Here is a 24,233-nt window from a genome sequence, read left to right as displayed (position 1 = left end):
TCATGCACCTTTTAAGTGTAATTCTTAGAAATTAAACTTTCTTTTATCTAGTAAAAGAAAATAGTAAATAGTTGCCAGATGTATGGAACCTATGCATCCATGTGCTTTCAATAATTATTTAAATCATCCCCTTATTGATCAGAAGCTAGAGGAAGCAAAAATGTGCAATGAATGAGTACTGGAGCACTTGGATTAAAAACTACACCAGGTTATGTATGTAACCCGGTTTCCTGATAAGGGAAGGGGATGCTGCAGCATGGCTAACACTATGAGAATGCTTCATTAAGGAAGTTGTGTCAGAAGCTCTTTGTGCACACACCAATTTAATGGCTCAGAAATAACACCGGTTGAAGGGAATACGCACCAACAAGTTCTTATAAGGGACTCCATGTCACAATACTCCAGTTTCTACTTGTTTGAGGAAACACAGCTAGATGCCCGGGGTGTGGCAACCAATGCAGATCCTTGTTCCTTTCTCAGGGAATGGGCTCCCAAACAGACAAACACAGAGGGGGTCTTACGCTACTAGCTCAAGCAGACACAAGTTCTCAGAGCCCTTACCAGTGAAAGCAAGTGCAGCCTCTCCTGTTCTGCTGACTCATGGGGCAGAGGACTGGGAACCTTGGTGATGGACTTTTAAATATCTTCCTTTTTCCATAGTCTAGACAGACTGAACAAACAATTGACACAAACATACACAGAGAGCTTCCCGAAGACAAAAAAGCTGGAATAATATGATGTAGATGGAGTATATCCCCTTTGTCACATGGCCTTTCTGAGCAATTAAATTGGTGTGTGCACACAGAGATTCAGACACAACTCAATTACGCATTCCCATAGTGTCAGCCATGATGCAGGATTGAGTTCCCGCAAAAGAGAGCCCTGTTTAATGGAATTAAATGGATGTCTAAGACCTTATTATACCCTAATAAAAGCAAAGAATGGCGATCCCTTCTTACAATAGAGGCAGAGTGTTAAGCATTTTAGTGAATGCCCTTTAAACAGAAAATGTTATAAGACAGTGGCTCAAAATGACAATACTGGATGATATAATTGTAAAAAATAAAATAAAATAAGTCAAACCTCTTGGAGTCAAACACAGAGAGAAGCTTGCAGTGCTGAGGGTATGAATTTATTTTCCCTCTATTTCACAGTGTTGCCTTTTCCTATTTATAATAGCACAAAGCAGATACCATGTTTTTACTTACCATCCAACATGACAGTGACACACATCAAATGACACACTAATCAGCAAAATGGCAAATTTTGTGTGTCTATATGTGGGGTGAAAGCACAGCTGCTGCTCAACTACCTTAAGTATGGCACAAATGAAGTTATGGTTTTGGTTAACAAAGTGTGTTATTATATGATGTAGCTCTGCGCTCTGCACTGAGTCGACTGCTCCATACACATGTAAATCTGTGGTCAATATGAAAGAGAATGATTGCTCGTTATGTTTCACTGATAATTTTTATGATCCTCGAAATAGTAAAGAGCCATCAAGATTGATGTCTTCTTCATCAGTGCCTGGCACCAGTCCTTTCTCTATTTTCTCTCAATCTATGTAATGAACACAATCCATGCATGAAAATAATAAACCAAGGAAAGGGTAAGAAATCTCTATTGTAGTGTAGTTTAATCAAGACTGTAACATATATTTGATTATGGCAATGCTCTAAGGAGACTGAAAAGGCAATATTGCTTTGTTTCTGCCTGATGACTTATGCATTTGTTTTCATGGCACATCGCCTTTCTGTCATATTCTTTCTTTTCTCCTCCCTTTCTTTTCTCCTCTAACTATCTTTCAGTGACTCCTAATAGGTCCTCACTAAACAATGGAACATGCACACCTGCTTTAGTAAAGCAGTAGCTTCCATGACCTACATTCACAGCAAAATTGTGGTGAAAAATCCAGACAATAAAATATATGCAACTGGCATATGCTGTGTCTGTGTGTGTGCATGTTTGTAAGTATGCATGCATGCATTTATGGAGAGAGAGAGATTGAGAGAGAGAGAGAGAGAGAGAGAGAGAGAGAGATGCAATCTGTTCTTTAAAATAAAAGCATACTAGTAGGGGACACCACCTTTAGTGGATGTAAAATTTCCATAAACACCCCTGTTCATTTTTTTTTTGTTTGTGAAATCTACTTCCACTTTAAATGTGATAGAACCAAGAAAATTAAATAAGAAAGAAAGATTAAAGAAAATATATATTTTTAGAACGTTATTAGAGAAGAAAATCCTAATTAGCCAATTTTATTACACTTATGCTCCAGATCTAACAAACTGCAAAAAGATCCCCTGTGCACTGCCCTCTTTAAGTCATCCCACTGGTTTTTAATAAGATTTAGATCTGGCCGTGACAGTCCTTGGTCTTCTTCTTCTTTAACCAATACTCTGATGACTTGAAATTGTGATTGAAATTAAACCATTGGTGTGCTGAAAAGCCTTTTTGAAAAAACATATTTGGAGCTGGGGGGCACGGTGGCTTAGTGGTTAGCACGTTCGCCTCACACCTCCAGGGTCGGGGTTTGATTCCCGCCTCCACCTTGTGTATGTGGAGTTTGCATGTTCTCCCCGTGCCTCGGGGGTTTCCTCCGGGTACTCCGGTTTCCTCCCCCGGTCCAAAGACATGCATGGTAGGTTGATTGGCATCTCTGGAATATTGTCCCTAGTGTGTGATTGCGTGAGTGAATGAGTGTGTGTGTGCCCTGCGATGGGTTGGCACTCCGTCCAGGGTGTATCCTGCCTTGATGCCCAATGACGCCTGAGATAGGCACAGGCTCCCCGTGACCCGAGGTAGTTCGGATAAGCGGTAGAAGATGAATGAATATTTGGAGCTGTCCCCATTAGGTTGAGGTCAACCTATCCCCAGTTAAACTTAAACAAAAGCTGACTCTGCGTAATGCTGCCACCTCCATGATTCATCATTGGTATGAATTTTGTGCCACACAAACAATTTATCACGTTTTGTGGTGATCAAGGCTGGTTAAAAAAAAAATTCATGAGTAACAGCCTTCTGTTTAGACAAACTACCCAGTAGCTCAGACAATAGTGAAGAATATGAGAGGTTGTTGTCACTTGAGGAGAGTCCAGTACTTTCCAGATATTCCTGCAGATCTTATAATGCTCTATCTTGTATGTACAACCACTTTCCTCATATACTGTTTATAATTGCAGTTCTACATAGAAGAAAAACTCACACCTTCTCTTGGAATGTCAAGTATATATACTTTAAAGAATCCCCAAGCATCCTCTGTCACCCTCAGGATACCACATACAGCTAACTCCATAAATATACAAACCTCAAAGTATAAGCCAGAGATGTGCCCATACGTAAGCCAGAGATGTGCCCATACGTAAGTGTTTGTATGTCCTAGGTATGAGGCCATGTAGCTTAATGGACTGAGAGGCCGAGGATGAATGAAGTCGTTTGTGGGACACACCATTTGGCCATTCTGAACATTGCAGTGTCAGCATATTATGCCAAGGGTGCAGCTGAAACAATGAGACCTTGTTCCACTGCATTGTCTGCACATGCACCCACACACACATACACACACAGGTCCCTTCTATGTACTCCACACACAGTTTGTTGGAAGAGAAAAGAAAAATGGCTGAAGTCTACCAGCACTCACTGCAGCAAGATAATAAATGTATTAGCAACTGGAAGTTGAAAGAATGAAAGAAGCCATTGCCATGAGGAAATACTGTTGCTATGAAGGAAATTACATGGTCTAAATCAATGTTTAGGCAGGTGGTACTTGTCAAAGTAACATCCAGTTGAATGCCGGGATCTCCCTCTAATTGGCAGCAAAACATCACTCAGTGCATCACAACAGCTCCACTGGTGTGCCTTCTTCCCATAGTCAATCCTGATGATAGCTCGGGGCATTTAATTTCATTGATTAAGGTCTCCCCAAGCTAATAAATCAAAAGAGAATTTATTTTCTGTAAATATCTGCAAAGCATTCTTAGAATAGCACACAGAGGAAAAGAAGGAGGGAGGGAAAAAAAGCAGTAACGGTAGGAAGAGAGAATTAAAGATCTAGTCTGTCATGTTAAACTGGTCTCAGTTTCAGTGACTGAGGAAATGCAAAACCTTTGCAATAGTTAAGTCACTGTGATCAGTGAACAGGGAAAAAATACTCACACTTACTGCATATAATTCAGAAGCCACAATGCTCAAGAAATGCAAAAGCTTTTCTAAATGAGGTATTTACACCTTAAAATGGTCTTCTCACAGCTGAGCAAAAGATTATACTATCATCACTATCTCATGTTTTCTACATTACTCTGTACGTAAAATTTTAAAACAAATCAAGCCTTAACCAACATCCATAAGGGATGTGGTAGCCTGGTGGTTAAGGCGTTGGACTACTGATCGAAAGGTCATGAAATCAAATCCCAGGTCCACCGCAGGACCCTGAGCAAGGCCCTTAACCCTCTATTGCTTAGTTGTATAAATGTAGGACAATTAACACACCATTGTTATATTAAGTTCAAATGAGCAATTTTCAAAATTAATAACAAAATAATTACATACCTGAGAATTCAGTGAGGTGAGCCTACAATGTAGGTTAATATGAGATAAATCACATAGATTAAACCTTGAATTTGGTCCAAATGCTTCTCTCTTTTCTGTTATATTCAGAGTTGTAGAAATTCCATGCTTAGCTTATTTGCGTAACCTCAATGCCCAACAATGCATAAAGGCTAATTTTGCATGTTTACAAGCCACCAAGATTGAGTTTAACAGCCTAATGCACCAATGTGAAAACACATTCCCACTGTCTGTGGGAATATATAGATAACTAGGTATTTGAAAAGGAAAACCATGCTCAAGACTAGGGCAGACCAGAATTTAGCGTCCATGTGATCAGTAATAAATTAGAAACAAAGCTTAAAAACACGATGCCCTTTAGATGAATGGGCTTTTTGATATAATGTAAGAAAGACACAGGAAGAGAGAGAAAGACACATCGAGAGAGAGAGGGAGAGAGGGAGAGAGAGAGAGAGAGAGAGAGAGAGAGAGAGAGAGAGAGAGAGATGAGATGATGCACATTTGTGATCTATTTTAACTGTGTGCAAAGCTAATCAAGGGGATGTGGCAGCCTAACTCACATCCTTGCTATTGGTAGTCCATCAACTTAACCACATAAGGGGATGTGGTAGCCTAGCAGTTAAGGCGCTGGACTACCAATCAGAAGGTTGTGAGTTCGATTCCCATGTCCACCAGGCTGCCACTGCTTACACTGCTCAGTTGTATAAAATGAGATAAAATGTAAGTCACTCTGGATCAGGGTATCTGCTAAATGCTGGAAATGTAAATGTAATCAAGACTTAAGGCACTGAAACAGAATACTGTACATGTCACATTGTAATATGTAAGTACAAACACTGAGATGGACAAAGAAAGCACAAGGTGGCAGCAGGAAAATGTGCTGTCAGTTCTCAAAGGCCTTGTCCTTTGTTGATGGGGCATTTCCTATAAAGAGGGATCTCTGACAAGCAGGGGAAGACAGGAAACAGAATAGGGACAGGAACATTCATTCATTCATTCATTCATTTTCTACCGCTTATCCGAACTACCTTGGGTCACGCGGAGCCTGTGCCTATCTCAGGCGTCATCGGGCATCAAGGCAGGATACACCCTGGACGGAGTGCCAACCCATCGCAGGGCAGGGACAGGAACAGGAACAGATAACCCAAAACAAATATATTGTTTATATTTTACCTATTGTCCTATTGAAGAGCTGACAGTATGTGCATGCTAGAGTTTATATGAAAAGACTTCATATTTCATATGCCTTTTGTTATTGCTAGCCATTTTAAAAAAGTGAAGAAACAGAAGAAAGATTTGTGAGTACACATTTGGGCTTTACAGTAAATCAGCATTTTGCACACAGTCAGGGAATTTGTAGGATCAGAGTAAGGTGTATGATTAACCAATTATAAATGACAGTCATTAAATCACATTAACTAAAAACATTAACATTCATTATTGTAACACTCTTCAGCCCTTCAGTAAACAACCTGCCTCCTGCTACAGCCAAATATTTTAAATTTTGACTCATTAGTCTAGAGCACCTGCTGCCATTTGCAACCCAGTTCCTATGTTGTCATGCATAGTTGAGTCAACTATTTTCTCAAACAAAAATGCAGCGAAAACCTCCACCCTGTGGGAGATACTAGACGTGCTGGAGAGTGCGCTGGCAACCCTCACACATCCCAGACCTGTTATTCCCCCTGCTCCTAGGGTGCAATTGCCCAGGGTTCCCCTCCAAAAGCCCCCCAACCAGGGCTAAACAGTGCCAACTGATAAAAACCAACTGGCAGCAGAGGAGCTGCATGGCTTCTGGTGGTTCCCCAGATCAAAACAGTCACCTTGATGGACCTGGCCTTGGGCAGCGTTTTCTGCAGTGGCTTGCCGCACTTCTAGATAATTGCCTTTTTCATTGCTCAAAGACTTTCTTATTGCACGTTGTAAATAAATCTGCACATTTTGCCCGCTAAATCCTGGTTTCGGGTGTCTGTTAAGCCCTCGCAGCTTGAGTCGCATGCATATACATTTACATACATATGTTTATATATATATGTGTATACATACTGTATATGCACTGACACATTATACACATGCACTGTATATACAGACCCCTCCAAAAGTATTGCATTATTTAGATTTTTGCAGTACAATACAACAAGGGCAACAATTAATATTAATTTCCTCATATTTATATCTAGATGTGTTAACTCAGTACAGCATGTTTTGTGGCAGACCGCCCGATTTTTAGGAGAGCAAACGTATGGGAATTGAAATTCAAGTAAATAATGAAGTGTCTATTCTCCAGGAATATGGTGTAACACAACAATACAGAAGTACAGTACACAAGACTACATGGGCAAAACGATAAAAATAAATACATAATATAATGAAAAGACAGATGAATAGATCAAAGAGGACAACACAACAGTGTTTTGTGAAAAAGCTTTTGCAACAATGGACTGTAAACTACTGTGCAGTGTAGGCGCAATAACCATAGAAGCAACAAAGGCAGAATTTTTTTTACAATGATCTGATGCAGCTTTGGAAAATGTAGATATGCAGTGGCATAGAGTCAGAATGGGTTGGGTGTTTAAATAGTCTGGATGAGCATTGGGAGGCAGCAGTGTGTTGAGTAATCTGACTGCCTCAGAAACTTGTTTTAGATTCTGGTTAAGGCAGCACTGATGCTCTTCTACCTTCTGCCAGATTTCCATGAGGGTGCTAGGAGCTGTTGTCAGTAATGCCGGTGGCTTTGTAGATGCAGCAGTTATTGTCCAAAGCTATGATAGTGGGTAGAGAGATCCTGTGGATCTTTCATCTGGCCTTACAATTCAATGTAGTGTCTTTCAGTCAGAGACTGTGTATGTGTGCAGTGATGAATGGTCTACATGGGTTTTGAAGACAACAACCATCTCTTTGGTTTTATCAACTTTAAATGATAGATTGTTGTCTCTACATCATTCTGGGAGATGCTTCACTTTCTCGTTGTACTGTATGCTGATGCAACAATGTTACTAAATTGTTGATCATAGGTGATATCATTACCTAGAAAGTCACATGTTCCAATATCTCTCAAAAAAAACCTGTGTTCAAACAAAAGGTTTCATATTTGGAACACATCTAGATATAAAAATCAGGAATGAAAGGTGAAATTCTGATCCATTGTCTTTAGATACTCTGAAATGTATCGGAAATGCAAGGCCAAATCTTTTGTTTTTGCTATGCACTGTAGACATTTGGGTTTGAGTCTTTTAGGGCTCCACAACTCTTGCTATTTTTACTTACTATTATTTAATTATTTGTTTAGTCTTTGTGTCTAATTAAACTTTAATTAGACACAGTTATTTTGGATTTGGAATCAATGAGTAATACTTTAATTATTAAAGTATTACTCATTGATTCCAAATCCAACATAGGCCTATTTTTATGCACAATGAAGATGAAGAACTGCAGTAAAGAGTGCACTGTATATTTTAACGTCTTTATATACCAAAATCAGTTCTATTTATTATCATTCATAAACCAATTTTAACTCATTGACCCACTATGTATTATAGTTTAAGCCTTAATTTGTGGTCAAGATACTCACACACAGATGGCAGGTTCTGTAATATTATTTGTGCTGTATTTACATTATCTTTACTGCTGTTGTTAATATTCTTATTATTGTTGTTGTACATTACAAATTCATATTTAGGTGTAACTTACAACACGTATACAACACATGCCATTCCTCAGCTGGAAGGTTAATCAAAGTTAGTACAATACAATGATCCCCTGCTAATTTTTGTACATTTTCCTCCTGAAAAAGAAATAATCAGTCTATTATTTTAATGGTAGGTTTATCACAGTGGAACCGAATAACAACAAAAAAACGCATTTTAAAAAAGTTAGAAATTGATTTGCATTTTAATGATTTAAATAAGTACTTAATCCCCTATTAACAATCCCCTATTAGCAAATAATCAATCAACTTCCAAACTCTCCACCATGGCCAAGACCAAAGAGCTGTCCAAGGATGTCAGTGACAAGATTGTAGACATAAACAAGGCTTATTTGGGCTACAAGACCATCGCCAAACAGCTTGATGAGCAGGTGATAACAGTCGGTGTGATCATGGGGTTTCAATGATCATGAGAACGGTGAGGATTCAGCCCAGAACTACCTGGGAGGATCTTGTCAATAATCAAGAAAGCATATGTACAGGCCCATCTGAATCTGTTTGCCAATGAATATCTGAATGATTCAGAGGAGAACTTGGTGAAAGTGTTGTGGTCAGATGATAGCAAAATCTAGCTGTTTGGTATCAACTCAACTCGACCTCACCTCCTTCAAACACTGAGGTGGAAACATTATGCTTTGGCAGTGTTTTTCTGATAAGGGGACAGGACAACTTCACCACATCAATGAGACGATGGACAGGGGGCATGTTCCATCAAATCTTGGGTGAGAACATCCTTCCCTCAGCCAGTTCATTAAAAATGTGTGGTGTATGGGTATTCCAGCATGACAATGACCCAAAACACACAGCCAAGTCAACAAAGGAGTGGCACACAAAAAAGCACATTAAGGTCCTGGAGTGGCCTAGCCAGCCTCCAGACTTTAATCCAATAGAAACTCTGTAGAGAGAGCTGAAGGTTTGAGTTGTCAAATGTTCTTGAGTTGCCAAACGTAAAAAACGTTAATGACTTGGAGAGGATCTGAAAAGAGGAGTGGGACAAAATCCCTCCTGAGATGTGTACAAACCTGGCAGCCAACTACAAGAAAAGTCTGACTGCCAACAAGAGTTTTGCCACCAAGTACTAAGTCATGTTTTGAGAAGGGGTCAAATACCTATTTCACTCATTTAAAAAAGGCAAATCAATTTATAACTTTTTTGAAATGTGGTTTTCTGGATTTTTTTTTTTGTTTTAAAATAAACCTACCATTAAAATTATAGACTGATCATTTATTTGTCAGTAAACAAATGTACAAACTCAGCAGGGGATCAAATATTTTTTTCCCTTACTACATGCATTCACTCATTAATTCCAAAATGCTCTATGCCTTTTCATTTTCATAGCTTGATATACACTGCAAGCACCAAGATAATATTCACAAGAGAGTCAGAGCATCTGCATGTTTGTGGCACAGCATGTGTGAGGCTGTGTAGAAAAACAACAAAAGTAGCTTTAAAAACATTCAGTCAATTCACTGTGATTCAGTGGCGAATAAATTACTTTTTTTCACTAGCATCCTCTGTACCAGATTTGACAGTCCATCATTTAGATTTGACTACAGTGGAACCATGGCAAATATAACCACTGCCTAAAGCATTAGGCAAATGGATAAGGGGGGATGACAATGTATTGGGCATCTTGAGGCTATGAAACTACAGAGCCCCAATTACATTAAAAAAAAAAAAAAAAAAAAGAGGCAATCCCACTTGCTGATACACAATCTAACAAAGATATAGGGCTTTCTTTCACATGCTATAAATGTTGCTCCCCTCCTTTTGCTCTTCAGAAACCAGGAGCCACCTGGATAAGGACAACAACAACAAAGCACTGAAGCTTCCCAGAAAGAGTCAGTATATCTCAATGGGCATTGCCATTGGAAATATCCATAGAACTCTGCACCAGTACAAAGCAAATTACCAGTAATCAAAGCATGACTGCGTACCAAATTAGACAAACAGGCCAGTGCTTAAAATGAGGCATGGAGAGGAAAGATTTTAATCAATTTTATATTTTTAAAATTTAGATATTTTCATTTTCACGTTTGGTAAAATGGCTGATTGTGTCTGCTTATTTTCCTGTTATTCATCTTAAAGCATAATACAGGACCCTAACTGAATTCTTTGGTAGTAACAGCACAACTAATACTGTAGCTACAGATATGTAATTAAAAAATGAAGCAAACCTGGAATGCACACTTACAACAAAGTTCCTAATTAACTGTTTAAATGAAGCAATGCAGTAAGCATGGCTTTCTTGTATGTGCAAGATGTATGAATAGAGATTTTACAGCTCCAATAGAGAATGGGAAGGGAAGGGGCGGTAATTACAAAAATTACCAGTTGCAACTTTGCTGTGAAAAGAGGGTTCACAATAAAGCTAGAGACATGGTTACACCTTAGATGTTTTGTCTCAACTGATGTTTGGATTGTGTAGACATGATTTACATTGATATGCACTGTCTCATCACAAAAATACAATAGATCAACGCTAATGAGCTTTTAGGTTAATGAGTGTGCAAATGTTCATCACAGTAATTGTAAATGTAAAAGTAAATGTACAATAGTCAGTACAATGGTTCACTTAAAAATTGAGCCATTAACTTTTGGACTAAACATATCTTTTGGTATTATGGCCAAAAGTTCTAAAGTTCTTAGTCTCAGCAGACCATAACACTATTTCACATGGTTTTGGGAGATGGGAGTTAAAAAAAAGGCTTCTGTCTTGCTAATATGTTTGTACCACAGACAGTTGGTTGATAATGAACAGAGTTAGGATTAGGGTTGGCATATTATAAAAGGTTGTGCAACCCGGTTATTGTACATTTTTTAATTGAATCTTTTTTTCCATTTTAATGTTTAATATTAAATGTCTATGTTTAATATTAAATATTAAAGGTCTAAAAAAGGTGTTCTTGACCAGATTTATCTTAGTTTTATTCCACAAAAACCATAACAAATCAAGTCAAGTCAAGAAGCTTTTATTGTCATTTCAAACATATACAGTATAGCTGCTGCAATACTCAGTGAAATGAGACCATAGTGCTACATAAAACAAAGGACTTAAATAAGTAAAGTGCATCTGTGCAACCTGGTGCAAACAGTGCAAGACAAAAGACAGTGCAGGACAAAAGACAGTGAAACAAAAATACAAGACATTACACAAAAGACAATACACAAAAGACAATAAACAAAAGCAGCACCAACCAGTGTAAATACTGTATGTTCAATCAATGTTGTGTGTGCAGAAATATTGGAATGAACACAATATTGTAGCAGCCGTTACACGAGGTGTATATATATATATATATATATATATATATATATATATATATATATATTAATTTTGTACTTCGCTATAAAATACTGAGTACACTTTCTTAATTACCAAAAAATGTCTTGTGCATGCTTGATATTAAAGCACATTGTATTATGAGGGGGGGCACGGTGGCTTAGTGGTTAGCACGTTCGCCTCACACCTCCAGGGTTGGGGGTTCGATTCCCGCCTCCGCCTTGTGTGTGTGGAGTTTGCATGTTCTCCCCGTGCCTCGGGGGTTTCCTCCGGGTACTCCGGTTTCCTCCCCCGGTCCAAAGACATGCATGGTAGGTTGATTGGCATCTCTGGAAAATTGTCCGTAGTGTGTGAGTGTGTGAGTGAATGAGAGTGTGTGTGTGCCCTGCGATGGGTTGGCACTCTGTCCAGGGTGTATCCTGCCTTGATGCCCGATGACGCCTGAGATAGGCACAGGCTCCGCGTGACCCGAGGTAGTTCGGATAAGCGGTAGAAAATGAATGAATGAATGAATGTATTATGAGGCTCTTTTTTATTCATGTCTTCTCTTTTTTATTCAGATCTTCTATTCTCCATCTTTCCCTAGATTAGTTCCACTGATGTTCCCCACCTTTTGTTGGCAATTGAAGTCTTGGTGTGAAAAATTAACAAGCTTAACCACCGTGTCCATCTTTTTAATGAGCTTTGGTTAGATTGTAAATGGGTTCCTCTCCTTTCAGCAGAGCAGAGGAGAGGGATTTATTCTAAAATTGAAGACAATTGTAAATATAAATTCAGCAAATATCAAATATCATTTATGGTTTATCATTCCACAATAGCTCCAACAGCAGCGACTGGTCAGATCTGGAAGGTCAGATCTGGAACATTTCATATACATTTCCCAGAATGTTTTCAAACCAAGTAGATGCAGTCTACTGGATGAGTAGGGCAAGTATGTCCCTATTCACCTCAAGGACAAAACAGTGGAAAAGGTTTGCAGTTTTAAATTCTAATCTCAAAATGTGTGTCCAAACTCTTACAGTGGAGAGAATATCCAAGCAGTGTTTATACTTCCTACAAAAGCTCAGGGGTTTTGGAATGTACCCAAACATTCTCACCTTTATTATTACATTAGATTAGATTCATATTTTCATTGAGCTGAGTACAAGTTAGCAATTAATAAGTATCAGAAGCAATTACCTTCCCAGACTTTTAATCACAGCATAGTGCAGAGTTATCTTATAGCACATATACAGTATGTTCACTACTTTGCACACTGTAAATTTATGCACACCTATACTATTGTTAATTTACTGTATGTGTTTTTGTGTACATTATATCAATTTACATTTTGTATTTTACATACTGTATATTTTATTTAAAGTGTTTTGTTTTTTTTAATATATAGTTGAAATAAGCTGAAGGTAAGCCTTCCACAAAATTTTAGCCCTATTCCTCCAGAAAGAAGTAATAACAGATTCAGATTTGTAGGCTTCCTTGCACAAGCTGTTTCAGTCTTGCCCACAAATTAAAATGCAGTCACGGCTTTGTGATGGCTACTCAGACACTTTTACTCTATTGTCCTTAAGCCATATTGCCACAACTATGGTGGTATGCTTGGGATCATTGTCTATTTTAAATACCCATTTGTGACCATTCATTGACCAGTCACCAATGTCTTGAAATGTTTCAATATGTCCACTTTTCCTAAGATGACATCTATTAGTGAAAATACACCAGCGGCTCCTGCAGCAAAGCACTCAAAAAACATGATCCTGCCACACCAATGCTTCATGGGCTGGTGTTCTTCAGGTTGTAAGCCTTACTCCTTTTCCTCCAAACACACTGATAATCATTATGGCCAAACAGTTCCATCAAATCTTTGGTCCAATGTGCATTTGCAAACAGAAGTCCATGTTGGTGAGGGAAACAGAGGTGATGGGCAGAGTTGCTGTTAAGGAAAGGAACCTAGAAGAATAGATGGTGGTGGACTTTGCTAAGTGAACAGAAATGGCTCTAGTTAACACTTGTTTCCAGAGGAGAGAGGAACATAGAGTTACATATATGAGTGGAGGCAGGAGTACACAGGTAGACTACATTCTATGTAGAGGAGGCAATCTGAGAGAGATTAAAGATTGCAAAATAGTGGTAGGCATTGGATGGTGATGAGTAAGATGTCTCTGGAGGTCAGGAAAAAGAGGAGAGGAAATATAGAAAAGAAGATTAAGTCATGGAAGTTGAATAAGGAACAATGTTGTGAGAAGAAGCTGAGACAGGCATTGGGTTTTCAGGAAGAGCTTCTAAATTACTAGGAAACTACAGCAAAAATGATCAGGAAGACAGGTAGGAGAGTGCTAGGTGTGTCCTATGGAAGGAAAAAAGAAGATAATGAAACATGGTGGCTAGCTAAAAGAAGTGGGATGTAGAAAGGACTGAAGAAAATGGGCAGGATTACAAGGAATCAAGGATAGAGATCAAAATGTGCTAACAGGAGAGAAGTGTGTGCAGATGATTTAAGGAATATTTTGAGAATCTGATGAATGAGGGAAATGAGAGGGAAAGACTGGAAAAACAAGTGAATATTAAAGAGCAGGAAATAGCAAAGATAAGAAAGGCTGTTGGTCCAGATGACATACCTGTGGAGGTGTGGAAGTGGAAGAAAGTGAGAAGATGCCTGAGAAATAGAGGAGAACTGTTCTAGTGCCGATCTTTAAGAACAAGGGTGATGTGCAGGCTTGTAGCAACTACAGCAGAAAAAAGTTGATAAGTAACACAATGAAGCTATAGGAAAGGGTAGTGGAAGCTAGGATAAGAAAGGAAGTGGTTATTTGTTAACAACAGTATGGCTTTATGCCTAGAAATAGCACTAATGATGCAATTTTTGCGCTGAGACGGTCAGAAGAACAGAGATGGTCAGAAAAAGCTGCACTGCGTCTTTGTGGATTTAGAGAAAGCTTATGGCAGTGTACAGTAACAAGAGAGGAGCAGATGACATTGTGATCTGTAGTGAGAGGGAAAGAAAAGTAGAAAAGTGAGGGTACAGGGGGCTTAAGCTAAGAAGGTGTAGGAGTTTAAGTATTTGGGTCAACTGTCCAGTGCAATAGCGAGTGTGGAAACCAGGTGAAGAGGTGAGTGCAAGCAGGTGGGAGTGGTGGAAAAAAAGAGTGTTGTGTGACAGATGACTGTCAGCAAGAATCAAAGTGATTGTGAAAAAGACAGTAGTGAGACCAGCTATGCGGTATGGGTTAGAGACTGTAGCAGTGATGAAAACAGGTGAAGCAGAGATGGAGGTAGCAGGAAAGAGGATTTTGAGGATCTCTTTAGGAGTGATGAGGATGTACAGGATTGGGAACGAACACATCAAAGCTCAGGTTGGCTGTTTTGGAGATAAGGTCAGAGAGGCTAGATTGAGATGGTTTGAGCATGTGCAGGGGAGAGAGTGTAGTTATATTTGTGAATGTTGGGGATGGAGCTGCCAGTTAAGAGGTCTAGAGGAAGGCCAAAGGGGAGATATACGGATGTGTTAAAAAAAGACATTAAGTTAATTGGTGCGAGAGTAGAGGTTGTCAATGATAGGGTTAGGTAAAAATAGATGATTCGCTGTGGCGACCCCTGATGGTAAAAGCCAAAAGTAAAAGTAGAAGAATATATTTAAAGGATGCTCTTGCTATTGTTCTAGATTTGATCTGCACTTTGCACCAATTCAAGTCAAGAATTGAATTTTATTGTCATTTCAACCATATATAGCTTTTGCAGTACACAGTGAAATGAGACAACGTTTCACCAGGACCATGGTGCTACATAAAACAAAGACAAAGCTTTGGACTTAAGTAAGTTAGTCCTAGCCACATAAAGTGCATCTGTGCAACCTGGTGCAAACAAAGCAAGACAAAAGACAAAAAGTGCAGGACAATAGACAGTGCAAACAAACAATACAAGAAATTACACAAAAGACAATACACAAAAGCAGCTCTGACCAGTGTACATACTGTATGTCCTATATTGCATGTGCAGAAATACTGGAATGAATACTTGATATAATAGCAGCAGTTACAGTATATGAGGCATTTTAATGTATTGTGCAAAACAGCATGTAATCATACCATCATGTAAACAGTTTGATATGGGTGGTGCTGTATACATGGATGTATATTGGAAGAGTGTGTATTTGGTGTAGGTCAGAGCAGTCCATACAGTTGATTTTGTGTGTGTGTGTGTGTGTGTGTGTGTGTGTGTGTGTGTGTGTGTGTGTGTGTGTGTGTGTGTGTATTGTGCTCGGGTACAGTTCAGTTCAGTTATTGAACTAAACTATTGAACCAAACTATGTTATGACTGCCTGTTCCCATGGAATATTTGGAAATTAAGACTAATGATCTATTATGACCAGGACATTTCAAGCTTTCTATGCATATATTTATCTTGTATTTGAGGCAAGTATTCGCTGAGATTCGGGTTGTTTTATTTATGTGTGTGTGAAGAGTGGTGACCGAGACCGAGAACGCACTCTGTTTATATTCTTTATTCTACAAAAGCACAGTGTTTTGTTGTTATTATGTGTGTATACAAATAAAAGTAGACCCTTTACAGATTTGATTGATGTATTGCTCTTGTCTGTACGATCGAAACTCAAAGTGTAATTTAAGTTCGTTTCGGCCTTAACAGGAGATTATGCCACAAAATGTGTATACGAGTTCATCGACTCCAGAGGGTTAAATAACTGGTTGTTTTTAATCATAATCTCACTAACCAACCCATTTATTCTAGGATTCCTGTGGTTCCACATGAACATCCCCGAGCTGTCATGGTTACATAACCCATTCTCTGACAGCCACTGCCTCCAAGGTAATGTCACGTTCCCTTGCCTCAGTACTTCAAAAAAAGTATTGGCTGGGAGTGGATTGTGCCATTAAGCTACTACCTAACTCTGTACCTCCCAACCAGAGACACAAGCCATGGAGAACTTTTATTATATTTAGGAACTACTGGCAGCTGGGTTCATTCATCCCTCCAGGTCACCCGTCACTGCAGGATTCTTCTAAGGGAGAGGGATAAGTTGAAACCACCTTGCACACCACTAAGGCTTACTACGAATACCTGGTGATACCATATGGACTGACCAACTTGCCAGCCATCTTCTGTTCAGCCATCTGAACTTTGTGAATGAGACTTTTAAGAACCTAATTAACCACCGTGTGATTGAGCAGATTAAAATGTGAATGTAGACAAAGACCAAGGAAACCAACATGAACCATGAATAAACTGTTCTCTCCCATCTACTATAGCACCAACTCTCTTGAAAGGAGAGAAATGTGAGCTTCATTAAGATTTAAAAGCCTTCTTAAGATATGTGATCAGTCAACCATACAACCTTTGAAAAAGTCTCCAGTTGCAGAGTAATACACTCCCAGTCTTGACAACCCAGGCAAGCTTTTCCTGTGTACCTTCTTTTCTCACAAACTAATGCCCAAAAAAGGCAATTATTTCATGGGGACCTGTAAACTATTAATAAAGGATGTGCTGGAAGAATGGTGACATTGGAAAGAGGAAGCAAAAATTTCCATTTCAGGTGATAATGGACCACAAAAACCTGGAATACATAAAGAATGCCAAACGCCTCAACCCCCAGCAAGGGGGCTCAGGTGACCACTGTTTTTAAATGCTTCAATTTCACTGTCACATACAGGCCTGATATGAAGATGGCAAGGCTGACCCCACTCTCAACCTCCATGATCCCATCCATAAACCCCTGTGCCCGGATCACATATTTCCCTGTTGATTGTCATAGCCCCCATATGCTGGGATATCATGGAGGAAACCAGTGGGCACAGCAGACAGAAGCGCCACCACTAGAGTGCTGACCTACAAAACTGTATGTACTGACTAGCCACTGTCCTAGGACCAATAGGTCTATGCAGCCCATAGCTCAAACCACTCTGTCATTCAGAAGACCATCACGTTTTTGTTGGTCTTCCCTGGCGTACATTTACATTTACATTTATGGCATTTAGCAGACACCCTTATCCAGAGTGACTTACAACTGAGCAACTAAGGGTTAAGGGCCTTGCTCAGGGGCCCAGCAGTGGCAGCTTGGTGGACCTGGGGTTCGAACCCATGACCTCCGATCAGTAGCCCGACACCTTAACCACTGAGCTACCACATCCCCCGTACAACATTGAAGCCTTCATCAAGGCTTGCTCAATATGCACACAATCCAAGACCCCATGCAGAAGTTTTCTGGAGACCCTACCAATTCCATGATGTCCATGGTACCACCTGGCAATAGATTTTGTACAGATCATGGACATAAGTCTACGGTCTGAATTTACTATGTCTTAAGCTCAGCCCCAGATTCATTGGTCCATTTAAACTACTACACCAAGTCAACACGGTCACATATCACCTTCATCAACCCTTTAGAATTTTCCTATATTTCTGCAAAAATATGACCTAAAACATCATAATTTCACACAAGTCCTAAAAATAGACAAAGTGAACGCAATTATACAAATGTAATTCTTATGTGTCAGTGGTAGAAAAAGTAAGATTTCCAGTTACTGTTAATCAGTCCTGCAGAATGGCTTGAAGGAATTTCATCCCATTACTCAGAACAGCATCAACACTAGAGTGTTGGTGGGTGTTCTATGAATTGCTTGCTTCAGGTCCTATATTTCTATTGGAATATAGTCAGAATTTGACCTTGCCCTGACTTGGCCAAAGTTAATTTGCTTCTCTTTAACTTTGATTTCATTATCTCTTTGGATTCAGTTAGACATATTCATAGACATATTTCCTGATATTTGCCTTTAGAATTACTGGTATAATTCTGAATTTGTTGTTTCATCAATGATGGCAAGCTGTCCTGGCACAGGTGTAGCAATACAGGCTCTAACCATGAAACTACCACCATGTTTTACAGAGGTTATAAGGTTCTTATGCAGGAATGCAGCATTTTCCTTTCTCCAAACATTTCTAATTTAAACCAGAAAGTTCTATTTTGCTGTCCATAAATTATTTTTCCAATAGTCCTCTGGCTTGTCCATGATCTTCAGGAAACCTCAGATAGACAGCAATTATCTTTTTGGAGAGCAGTGGCTTTCTCCTTGCAGCTCTGTCAAGCATTCTAAGGTTGCTCAGTGTACTTCTGATTGTGGTCTCACAAACATTGACATTAGCCTGTTACCCTGGGAAGTTACCCTGGGTTTGTTTGTGATCCCACAGATTACACATCTTGCATTTGGACTTATCCTTGTTGGATGACCGCTCCTGGGTACAGACAATTTGTCTGACTGTGGATTTTTGGAGTTCAAACTCTTCTTTGTTAGTGCCATGATTCACTTCCACAAACATGGGCTGCAAAGATCAGACTTTGATTGCCCTGTTTTATTTAAAAAACAGGGATCTCTCACTGAAACCTGATTGTCATCCCACTCATTGAAAACAGATGGACTCTAATTTGTTGTTCAAATTAACTGTTAATCCTAGAGATTCACATACTTTTTACAGATATTTAATATTGGAACATTGTTACGAACAAATAAATTACCAAGTATAACATTTTTGTCTGATCAATTGATCAACTGTACTGCATATGTCATAGTTATTTTGCACCATGAGTTCAGGAGAAATGATATTTCATCTCACTGCACTGCACCATGTATATGACTTTTATAACGATAAATATCTATTTGACTTGACTACTTGAACTATTTGATATTGATATTTTTGATAAGTTCAAGTAAGCAATTTAAGCGCACTAATTTATTATCAAATATTGATTTTGTTGATTAACTATTGCAGTCTGGTTGTATATAATGACACCAGTGGGCTCTGACTGTTATGGGTTTCATATTTACTATCTTGAAGGAAATGTCTATATCAATGAAGTACATATGAGCAGCCATTAGGGTGGGTATGTAATTTTGTTTATTGTCATGTTAGAAAATCTGAGAATTTTTGGTTCAGCTAATTAATGCTTACAAATACGCTCATTCACATATTTACTTAAATTTCAAACAAACTGTTTCATAGCAACATAATCACACGATTTGTAATTGTGCAATAATTATTTATTTTTTACTTACTAAATTAAAATACTAATTAATATATTTAACATCAGTTAGAATTGCAAGCTACAACAGTATAAACCAGGGCCATTCTTTATATGTTTAGTATATTAGTTTAGCATGCTCAATTTGGATTTTTAAGTATCTTTTAAAAATATTTACAAGCTTTCATAGCTCACAATTTTTTGTTAATTCTCACCAAATTTACCTCAACTGACATTCAGAATAATCTTTAGATATAAGGTCATCTTCTAATATTTAAGTGTTACCCTGTAACATGAAAAAAAATGACAGTGAAGCCACCAACCAGGAAGCAAGGGCATATCTTGACAAAATCTGAATGGATCAACATGAAATATGAGTTTTTGTAGTCAAACATCATGTTTGACTACAAAGGGTGCTCAAATGTGAAAATGATTTAGCTATTTACTCTGCAAAATTTTTCGGTTAGTAATTTATTTTAAATAAATAAAAAAGTATGGTGTCTTCTCATTCAATGCAAAAAACATCTATCCACTATTATTCAAATCTAATGGCATATCTCAGAAACACTGTCATTTTCACAACAAACTTGACAAACATCACCAGAATGATGACCAGGTGGCACTATAAATAAGGAAAATGTAATTTATTCCATTACTTGTGTCTGGTTAAAGAAGTCTTTTTTTTCATGAATCATTAAAAGCTTCTAGGGTTATTTGACACAATATTTCATGACCACATTTGTATTTTATTGTAACATCGCCTGTGCATTTCAGCCAAACCCGCGGCCACCAGCATGCCTCTTTATAGGCTCTCAGTCACGTAGCTGCAAGTAGCACAACTTGTTACACCTGTGCACGCTGCTATTTAAGACCCTGAGTTTCGGCACGCGGCATAATATATATTCATAAGCGATAGGAAAAGAGTTTCCAATCGGGTATCAGTTCAGGAATACAGGAATAGAGGGCATAATGTTCTGAGATGTAACATTACCCCTAGGAGTTTGAGAAGGTTTGATTGATTTTCAGGGTGGTAACCTGTATCAGAGCGCACGTCGCTCCGAGAGGTAATTTCCGGTAGGGCAAGGAATTAACACTTCTGTGCTCTCCTCGACTGCTTCTTCTGTGCCTGCCTGGTGTAGCAGTTACTGCAGCCTCAAAGTGCCCTAGCTGTAGACAGACCTTTGGGTGATGCGCCTCAGGTCAGCAGCTTGGAGCCAGTCACTTCTAAGATTCCAGAAACACGCTTCGAATGCGCCAGGGCACACGCTCGGTAGCCAGTTATACCATTGATTTCAGAACTGCGGTGGCCGGCTCGAGCTGGAAAGCCTATGTGCAGGGCCTCTCAGAAGAGCTGAAGGACAAGCTAGGAGCTCATGATCCCCTCAGGACCAGGAGGCTCTGTACCAGCTCACCATACGCATTGATAATCACCTTCGCGCACGCCGAACTGTGCGACAGGCGGTGAGGAGGCCCCATCGTGAGCGCACATGGAGGCCATCAACTGGGATCCACAGGCCTAATTCAGCACAATGGCCTGTTCCAATCACCCAGGTCCCTGCTCCCAGGCACCCACTCCAACAAGTCATGGAGGAAGAGGGGCCTCGGCTTATACAAGATGTGACCCCTCACAGTTCTGGCCTTTTCCTATCTGCCACCCTTCTCTTAGGGGAAGGGAGACTGGTAAACCTCTGGGCCTTTGTCCAATTGACTATTGGGGCTTAAACGCTGTAACTCTAAAGGACCGCCACCCCCTTCCCCTGAGGAACTCAGCTTTTGACCGCCTGCAACAGGCCAGAGTTTTCACTAAACTCAACCTCCGAAGTGCGTATAAGCTGATCCACATCAGGGCAGGGGATAAATGGAAGACTGCTTTCATCAAGCCTTCAGGGCATTATGAATATCTGTTGATAACCCTTGGCTTAATGAACACCCCAGCAGCCTTATAGCGCCTCATCAACAAGGTCCTCAGGTAAACTCTGAATCTTGCAGCTTTTCCTTGAGAATGTCAAATCACAGTTCCATGTGAATATCATCGCTTTCCTGGGCTTTGTGATCTCTCAGGACAACCTGAGCATGGATCCCCTCAGGATCAGGGTGGTCAAGAAATGGCAATTTTAGTACTTTGGCCAGCCCACTAAGCTTCAGGGGAGGTTCGTATGGACTGTTGAGGCCCAGGAGGCCTTTGAGGATTTGGAGGAGAGGCTGATTTCAGCCCCCGGCTTCAGATATTCAGTTCATAGTGGAGGTCGATGCCTCTGACATAGGAGTAGGGGCCGTCCCAGGGGTCAGGTGTAAAGGAAGAGCTGCACTGCTGTGCCGGCTGACGGCGCTAGAGAGAAATTACGATGTAGGGGATCGTGAGCTCCTGGCCATTAAATTGGTGCTGGAGGAGTGGAGCCATTGGCTGGAGGGGGCCAAGTACCCATTCCTTATCCAGACGAACCACAAAAACCTGACCTACATCCAGCAGGCTGAGTCTGAACCAACAACAGGCCAGGTGTACCTGGTCTCCGCTCGGTTTGATTTTACCCTTTCTTTCAATCCTGGCTCGAAGAACGTCAAACCAGATACCTTCTCCCGCCAGTGGGACACCCAGCAGAGGACCAATAATTCCACCTAACCAATAATTACACCTTTGAGGATAGTGAAACCTTTATGTTGTGGCCTGGAAGAGGCGGTCTGCTGTGCAATACTACCCAGTCCAACCACAGGATCTCACCTTGGAGTCCCTGCGATGCCGTTTCTGGTGGCCCTCTATGGATTGGGACATTCTGGCTTTTGTGGCTGCCTGCCAGACATGCGCCCAAAACAAAGAGCCCCGGATTCAACCACAGGGGTTGCTCCAGCCCTTGTCTATACCAACCCACCCACACCTCTCCCTGGCCTTCATCACCGGCCTGCCTCGTTCCCAGGGAATGAGTGTGATCCTGGAGGTAGTGGACCGACATTGTGGAAGGGGCGTCCAGTATTTGGTTGATTGGGAGTACTATGGTCTGGAGGAACGCTCATGGGTCCCTGCAAGACACATCCTGGACCCGGAGCTGGTTAGGGTTTTTCAGAGAGACAGAGCAACAAGCCTGGGACAGTCTGGGGCCGTTTCTAGGGGCAGGGGTAATGTAACACTGTAACGGTACTGTACCGTAGTTGCAATTAGCACAAGTTGCAACACGTCACTATTTAAGACCCCGAGTTTCGGCGCTCAGCCTGTGCACATAGTCTGTGCCATAGTTAGAACTGTAATACATATCAGAACGCATAGCATTCTGAGAGGTAACATTACCACTAGGAGTTTGAGAAGAAGGTTTGATTGAGTTTCAGAATGGTAACCTGTATCAGAGTGCATGTAACCGTTCCCATAGAGAGAGAGGAGTTAACACTTCTGTGCTCTTCCTCGGCTGTTTCTTCCGTGCCTGCCTGGTGTAGCGGTAGAGCTTCAGTCAATCCTGCTTTGGGCATTCCTTGTCATCAGAAGTATTTCATCTTCCCTTATAATTTTTTTGATCATAAATCTCTCTCTCTCACTCATATTATATATACATTTAGAATTGACTACAAACTGCTGCTACTTACGTACAAGGATCTAGGTTCAAGGTACAATTGTTTAGCTCCCATGTATCTAACAAGTCTTCTAACATGTTACAATCCTTCATGCTCTCTGACATCACAAAACTCAGGACTTCTGGTAGTTCCCAGAATATCTAAGTCTACTAATGGTGGTAGAGTGTTTTCTTATTTAGCTCCCAAACATTGGAATAGTCTTCCTGACTTTGCAACACTTTTGCAACAATAGAACATTTGTTAGACTGTATATTTATAATCACACCCCCCAGTGTCACCCATATGAGGATGGGTTTCCCTTTGAGTCTGGTTCCTCTCAAGGTTTCTTCCTTACCATCTAAGGGAGTTTTTCTTTGCCACTGCTGCCTGAGACATGCTCATAGGGGATAAATACATACACATTGTGAACTAAATATATCTAATATTAATCTTGAATTCTGTATTCTATTAATCTTTATATTATTCTTTATATTAACCTTTTGTTCTATGTTACAATGTCAATTGTAAAAAGTGATAATAAATAAACTGATAAATAAAAGTGATAACAAATAAACTTGAATTGTATATATATATATATATATATATATATATATATATATATATATATATATATATATTTATATATATATATGTACACACACACATTTATATTTACAGTCACAAGCTAACCCCCTGCACTTTCCCCTTATTTATATTTGCACCGATTTAAACCTATCCTGTCATCACTGCCTATCCAGCCACACACTTTTTCTATCTGCTCCGGATGCCTGACCGATTTCCTATCCATTCAAACCCTATAAATACACAAAATCATGAAAAACTACTCATCAAACCAAATCCAACAGTATATCATAGGTGCTTGTACATCTATAGTAAAAATGCTCAGCAATTGGTGAGGTCCACAAACAAAGTGCACAGCAAACAAAGTCTCTCATGTTTAACAGCAAAGCATTTTCAGCTCTGACGATATCTTGCTTCATATAGTATGTAGAAGACATTGCGCATTTTCATTATTGCTATGAATTTCCTTTTTTAATTACTGTATTTTCACTAAAGCAGGCATAAAAATGTGAACGTGTACATACTCTAAATAA

General features: G+C 39.7%; 1 protein-coding gene across 3 annotated transcripts in view; it reads right to left on the bottom strand.

Moving 5' to 3' along the window:
* The window catches only part of pbx3b (pre-B-cell leukemia homeobox 3b), a 105,921-nt gene that overhangs the window by 26,608 nt on the left and 55,080 nt on the right, over positions 1-24,233 (bottom strand). The gene's annotated exons all lie outside the window — the stretch shown is intronic.

This window comes from Tachysurus vachellii, chromosome 11 (genome assembly GCF_030014155.1).
Source record: "Tachysurus vachellii isolate PV-2020 chromosome 11, HZAU_Pvac_v1, whole genome shotgun sequence".
Classification (NCBI taxonomy): Eukaryota; Metazoa; Chordata; class Actinopteri; order Siluriformes; family Bagridae; genus Tachysurus; species Tachysurus vachellii.
The sequence above is the reverse complement of the archived record's forward strand: the minus strand, read 5'-3'. Positions and strand labels throughout refer to the sequence as shown.